Source organism: Schistocerca serialis, chromosome 2, assembly GCF_023864345.2.
Source record: "Schistocerca serialis cubense isolate TAMUIC-IGC-003099 chromosome 2, iqSchSeri2.2, whole genome shotgun sequence".
Taxonomy (NCBI): Eukaryota; Metazoa; Arthropoda; class Insecta; order Orthoptera; family Acrididae; genus Schistocerca; species Schistocerca serialis.
Genome location: NC_064639.1, coordinates 293,559,354 through 293,567,004, shown reverse-complemented (window position 1 = coordinate 293,567,004; position 7,651 = coordinate 293,559,354). Strand labels below are relative to the sequence as shown.

The window sequence follows — 7,651 nt, the reverse complement described above, 5'->3', positions numbered from 1 at the left end:
TGAATTGCTGTCAGTTACTGGAAGAACGTAGTTAATTTTACTATTTAGCCTTGCTCTTGGTGTAAGTCACAATACACTCTCAAATTAAAACTCAGTTCCTATATGATGCTTGTCAAGTGTTAACAGTTGTAGCTAAATATGTAGAGTCTGTTGACATTTAAATCTGAGTAACATTTTTAATGCCATCAGGGAGCCAGCATTCGTTTGCTGGGGACGGGCTTGGCGATCCTGGGGACGCGCAAGTGCCACCAGCCCACTGTTATCGTGAGCTCTGGGCATCTTCAGCGACCACTGAACGGCGCCGTGATGGAACATTTTGTCTCACAGAAACGAGGATCTAGGCTTGCCCACCCGGATCATGAGGATAGTGAAAATATCAATTAAAAAAAAAACAAAAAAAAAACGCAGTCTCAAGTCTCAAGGTGTGCTGCCCGCCAATGAGATGCATGGTTATTGAGGAGGAACTGTCGTTAACACCCACCCAGCCACACACACACACACACACACACACACACACACACACACACACATGCATTCACATAATCACTGCTTCAGATGTTACAGCTGAAAATGTTCTAAGAATTAACAAAGGAACCAATGATTTTACCACGCCAGAAACTCGTCTGCCAAACACGATCGTGACTCCATGCTAAGGTACTGACTTCATCTTGCGGTTCAAAACGTTGTCTTGCTTTCATTCTGCCTGCAATGGCTTGTAATATTGTTGCCTCAATAATATAAACCTTACTGAGAAAGAGAAGGAGAGAGAGAGAGAGAGAGAAAATTTACAATCTCTTACAAATGAGAGAGATATTAGCTTTTGGGGAAGGAGCATTTCAGCTTCTGGGGAAAACTGTAGTCCTTTCATTTCTTCTATAATACATTACACAGTCGCTGCTGCCATAACGTGTGCTTTGCATAGAGAGAGCTTAAATTTACTGTGGTGTATGAATCTTAGAAATGTGGAAATGTTTTGTGCACAAAAGTTTGTTAGAAGAAGTTTAATGACAGTACAGAATGGTGGATGAGGATGATGGTGGAAATGTCCGACCACCGTTAAGTTGCATACTATTGGGAGAAGAATGATAATCTCTGGGACAATAGTCAGTTTGCAGGATGGAGAATGATCGTCAGTGGAAAATGATGGTCAGTTTACAGGATGGCGAATAACGGTTATTGGAGAATGATGGACAGTTTACAGGGTGGGAAGAATGGTCAGTGGAGAATTACGGTCAGCTTAGAGAGTGATCACCATTACCCTGCATAAAATTAGGTGGAATACTGGTGGTCAACAAACAGTAGTGACTACCATTACCCCATGTGTTTATAGTCCTTAATAAACATCTGTGTGATGCGAAGTAGTGCTTACCTTGAGATAAGGAATTCTAGAGAATCCTCTCTCCTCGCTACAACCCCCTCCCCCTCCCACCACTCCAACTTCTACATCTACATCTACATCCATACTCCGCAAGCCACCTGACGGTGTGTGGCGGAGGGTACCTTGAGTACCTCTATCGGTTCTCCCTTCTATTCCAGTCTCGTATTGTTCGTGGAAAGAAGGATTGTCGGTATGCCTCTGTGTGGGCTCTAATCTCTCTGATTTTATCCTCATGGTCTCTTCGCGAGATATACGTAGGAGGGAGCAATATACTGCTTGACTCTTCGGTGAAGGTATGTTCTCGAAACTTTGACAAAAGCCCCTACCGAGCTACTGAGCGTCTCTCCTGCAGAGTCTTCCACTGGAGTTTATCTATCATCTCCGTAACGCTTTCGCGATTACTAAATGATCCTGTAACGAAGCGCGCTGCTCACCGTTGGATCTTCTCTATATCTTCTAACACTTGCTGATTAACACATGATGAAAATTTCTGAGGAATATCCTCCCTACTACTTCGTGATGCAGCTGGTGAAAGACACATATTACTCATTTACCTGTTCACACATTTACCTTTTACCCATTTTGAACATTTTATTCATTCATCCACGCAGTAATAATTTTCTGTCTATCGTTTTAGAAATGAATAAATCTTCTAAACAGGCTCAAACCAATCTTTATTAGAGAAACTACTGCTTTATTTGCAATGAATATATTATGCACTTGCAAAACAATACTGAAGTGGAAGTAAAATAATGAAAACTGTAGTATATGGTAAAAACAATTTGCCATAATAAAAGAATATTAATAATTTCGCTGCTACAGATGTACTTTCTGCATTACATGCTGATCTTGGCTTTGTTGTGGGTGCACTGCTCGTCAAATGCTGCTACTTGTGCTAAGAGATGACATTCCGGCTGCTATCAAATACATATCTAGCAATTTTAAGAAAACTGTTGGGTAAAAAATTTGGTTTATGCTCATCTTGCACTCTGGTATCTTTGTTCGATAAAGATCTGAAGTATCTTTCGTCTTTCATAATAATTTCAGCGCTGCATCAAATTAAGAAGAACATTGCTCGAAATCTTAGAGAGTTTGCACTGGTAAAAGATCATTCCGCAGACTATGCATATGGGTGATTTTAGCTCATACATTGATGAGTATAAAATGTAAATAAGATATAGAAATTTTATTTAAAACTAGGAGAAGGATGATATCTCATTTTATTCTAGTATCATTTATTTTTGTATCTGGCGGACGGTTGTGTGCCTGTGCCCAAGCCCCACGGTGTAGCCGCGTGGTCTTAGGCGACCTGTCACGGTTCGCATGGCTCCATCCCGTCGGAGGTTCGAGTTCTCCCTCAGACTTCGGTGTGTGTGTTGTCGTTAGCGTAAGTTAGTTTAATTAGTGTGTAAGCCTAGGTACCGATGAACTCAGCAGAAACTTAACAAAACTCTACAAAAATTTCCTGTGACCAATTCTGATAACGCAGACTTTTCGGTTCATATGAAATACTCATCGTCCGATTTTAAGAAAGCTATTTCGTAAAAGGCGTTTTACTTTTGCACATTTTACAGTCTGATATCTTTAGTCGATAAAGGACTGAATTTCTTTTCGTTACACATCATGCTTAGTGCGATGCATCAAATGAAGTAGATAAGATATCGATTTTTTTTTATTGAGAGCAGAATGATATCTCGTTATTTCTCGAGTTATTGGTTTTATGTTCTGCAGACGGATGTGTGTTAGATGTTCATTTTCGTCACAATCGTCACATTTCAGAATCGGTTCGAGGTATCGAAACGAAGTTTCTTTTGCAAATGGTAGTACCAAAAGAAGGAAGTATATTGTATGAGGGATACTCGTAATCTTTTATTCACCAACATGTGGAAGTAAGTCGCCTGCAACAGTGAGAGGTCGAAGGAATTGGACACATAAACAGGTCAACAGCACTTCAGGAAAACCCAGGGGCCACATTTAAAGACGTTCCCAGTACCTGGAGAGCAGCGGAGCATTTAAAATTAAGGTATCCACAGCAGTTAAAGGGTTAACTGTTACTAGAAAAAGGATAAGCCATTGCAGACGTGCAAGCAGGACTCAGATATTATTTTAAACACAATGTATGCCAAAATTCTGATATGTCTTGGGAACTACGTGATATCTGCAATTACTGTGAAAAGTCGTCATGTTGTCGAATGCTCGCATGTATAATGGCTCCAACGACGTTTACTATATTGAAGGATACACAAAAGAGTCTGTTTTGTAAACGTCGATTCCCACTGGCCGTTTGCGCAGTTTAAAACCGATACAATATTCATATGTGAAAATTGTCAACTTAAATTACTATAAGAAATTCGACAAAAATATGGAGGAAAAATACTGGGCGACGTACATCATCCAAGAATATGTAGAATAGTGGAGCTTATTATTAATGGTGCACAAAAACTTGTTTACTACCAAGGAATTATATATATATATATATATATATATATATATATATATATATCTGGAAATGGAAAAAAGAACACATTGACACTGGTGTGTCAGACCCACCATACTTGCTCCGGACACTGCGAGAGGGCTGTACAAGCAATGATCACACGCACGGCACAGCAGACACACCAGGAACCGCGGTGTTGGCCGTCGAATGGCGCTAGCTGCGCAGCATTTGTGCACCGCCGCCGTCAGTGTCAGCCAGTTTGCCGTGGCATACGGAGCTCCATCGCAGTCTTTAACACTGGTAGCATGCCGCAACAGCGTGGACGTGAACCGTATGTGCAGTTGACGGACTTTGAGCGAGGGCGTATAGTGGGCATGCGGGAGGCCGGGTGGACGTACCGCCGAATTGCTCAACACGTGGGGCGTGAGGTCTCCACAGTACATCGATGTTGTCGCCAGTGGTCGGCGGAAGGTGCACGTGCCCGTCGACCTGGGTCCGGACCGCAGCGACGCACGGATGCACGCCAAGACCGTAGGATCCTACGCAGTGCCGTAGTGGACCGCACCGCCACTTCCCAGCAAATTAGGGACACTGTTGCTCCTGGGGTATCGGCGAGGACCATTCGCAACCGTCTCCATGAAGCTGGGCTACGGTCCCGCACACCGTTAGGCCGTCTTCCGCTCACGCCCCAACATCGTGCAGCCCGCCTCCAGTGGTGTCGCGACAGGCGTGAATGGAGGGACGAATGGAGACGTGTCGTCTTCAGCGATGAGAGTCGCTTCTGCCTTGGTGCCAATGGTGGTCGTATGCGTGTTTGGCGCCGTGCAGGTGAGCGCCACAATCAGGACTGCATACGACCGAGGCACACAGGGCCAACACCCGGCATCATGGTGTGGGGAGCGATCTCCTACACTGGCCGTACACCACTGGTGATCGTCGAAGGGACACTGAATGGTGCACGATACATCCAAACCGTCATCGAACCCATCGTTCTACCATTCCTAGACCGGCAAGGGAACTTGCTGTTCCAACAGGACAATGCACGTCCGCATGTATCCCGTGCCACCCAACGTGCTCTAGAAGGTGTAAGCCAACTACCCTGGCCAGCAAGATCTCCGGATCTGTCCCCCATTGAGCATGTTTGGGACTGGATGAAGCGTCGTCTCACGCGGTCTGCACGTCCAGCACGAACGCTGGTCCAACTGAGGCGCCAGGTGGAAATGGCATGGCAAGCCGTTCCACAGGACTACATCCAGCATCTCTACGATCGTCTCCATGGGAGAATAGCAGCCTGCATTGCTGAGAAAAGTGGATATACGCTGTACTAGTGCCGACATTGTGCATGCTCTGTTGCCTGTGTCTATGTGCCTGTGGTTCTGTCAGTGTGATCATGTGATGTATCTGACCCCAGGAATGTGTCAATAAAGTTTCCCCTTCCTGGGACAATGAATTCACGGTGTTCTTATTTCAATTTCCAGGAGTGTATATATGTATCTGGAAACATACCCCCAGTGATTTTGACAAATTGCTGGTTTGAGGAGGATTTACAGGTAGATTTATATTTTAAGTTAAAACTACTAAAACTTTACTTAACAAACATATAGAAAGAGTGGTTTTCTCTTAGAAAAATTATTAAAGATTTCATACAAGAACTTTTTAACGATAATCGACATGTGTCTTTTGGATTGGGAAAATGGGTGATTGGGTGATCTTGGAAGGCAGTTGAAACTATCTAGTAGAAAGTGTAGTAACCATCATTTCTTGTCAAAATGATCCAGATTCTTGTGTTTTAACCCAAGTTTGGGTAAGTAAATGGGGGCAACAGCTCTAACTTCCTAAAGGTCTTTGTCGAATCAACAAAAGCAACTTGATCATATTTCTATGCCAAATGCGTCCAAAGATGTATGGATGAATGGTGAACTGCTTTTGTGAGCGTAAGATGCTGTCGTTGTTTAATTGGATAATTCTTGGTGCACCTTAGCCTTTAAGTTAAGTCTTTAGTAGTTCTCATACGTGTATTTTCAAGTAGTTTTTATGTATCTGACTGACATTAATGCAGAGTCCTGATATTAAACAATAATTATCTACTAACAAATATTTTATTTAAGTAGTGTCTGTAAGCAAACTGTGTGTATTTTAATAAGTTGTATGTACACTTTAGATGTGTAAATATGTAATTTGAGGTTCTGTAGAGCTTGCAAAGTGTGAGAGAACAATCGAACTTAGTACTTCATAACAAAAAGTTTTTATCAGTAATGCCAATATGGAATCTTCATGTATTTTATTGAATTATGCAGACAATTACATTTGGAAATATTTAATTTGAAAGTCCATCGTGGTTCCAAGGAGTGTGCTCTGTTTGAAATCTTGCAACTTCATTGTGGTACAATATTTGAATTTCCTAGATTGTTATGCTTGCATACTGTGATTAATAATTTTTGGGGTCAGTGATGATAAATAATTTTGTCACCTATTTTAATTTTGAGATGTCGACTCTGTCATCTTATTTTTGGTGATGTTATTGCTCAGTCACCGTATTCAGTCAGCTTGTGAGTAAACAAAGCAGACGCTTTCCTGTTAAATGTTACATCATAATAGAAACTCCTTCTCCTTCTTTTCCTAGATAAATATTGCTTGACGATGTCTTCACAGTGCGTGTTACATTATGATTAGATTTAGTAGTTGACTACAGTTTTGGAGGGCCTTAGTTCCAACTGCAGTATTCCGTTTTGTACCTAACCTTTTCTATGCCTAGTTCAGAAGCCACGTTAGTCGTCAATTACATCTAAAAAAAAATTAAAACTAAACTCCTCCCGATCAGGCCATGAAGGCAAACAGGCGTTACTGGATGCGGATATGGAGGGGCATGTGGTTAGCACACCGCTCTCCCAGCCGTATGTCAGTTTCCGAGACTGGAGCCACTACTTCTCAGTCAAGTAGCTCCTCAGTTTGCCTCACAAAGGCTGAGTGCACCCCGCGTGCCAACAGCTCTCCGCAGACCGAATGGTCACCCATCCAAGTGCTAACCCAGCCCGACAGCGCTTAACTTCGGTGATCTGACGGGAACCGGTGTTACCACTTTGGAAAGGCCGTTGCCCTCCAATTACATCCTTTGATGATAAATTACACGTACCTAAAACGGTGCATGCTAAGGTGAAACATTACTAGGAAACGTCCCTACAATGATTGATGCTGAGACATTAAAAAAAGATGATGATGGCAGTTTTTTCCAAAAACCACTAATACCATACTTCAGATTTAAACATTTGACAAGCATCATACAACAATTTCGGTTTAATTCAACGATGTATTGTGACTTAAACTGAGAGTGCTGTTAAATAGTGGAATTAAATACAGTCTTCCGTTAGGTAGCAGTAAATCAGACTGCCAACTTTAGTCAACCTGCATTTTCTGCAGTTATAGCCGTGGCAAGATCAGCTCTCTCATACTTAACTTCAAATGCCAACTGCCTGCCTAGAATGTTATTTGTCCTTCAAATTGAAATGACAACACACAATTTTTTTACGCAGATGCTCAAGGCGGCCGTTGTCAATCATACTGCATGTCATGTATTATTGGCAATCAAATACCGGTCGTAAAGAATGCTCATCTTACTCGCCAGATCACCATCCGACAGGGCTTACCGCAGGGGAGCCCCCTCTCCAGCTCTCTTTTTGTCTTGTCTCTAGAACCTCTGCTTCTCTATATTGCTCATCAATTATGTGGTTGGAAGATATCATGGGAAACCCGCTCGATACGAGTGTAAGCGGATGATGATATGGTATTGCTATGTCATATCGATTACATATACTTGATCAAGTACACGTTGGATTCCT

General features: G+C 42.4%; 1 pseudogene; it reads right to left on the bottom strand.

Moving 5' to 3' along the window:
• Positions 1-6,794: 6,794 nt before the first annotated feature.
• LOC126459258 (5S ribosomal RNA) lies at positions 6,795-6,912 on the bottom strand (annotated as a pseudogene).
• Positions 6,913-7,651: the final 739 nt, after the last annotated feature.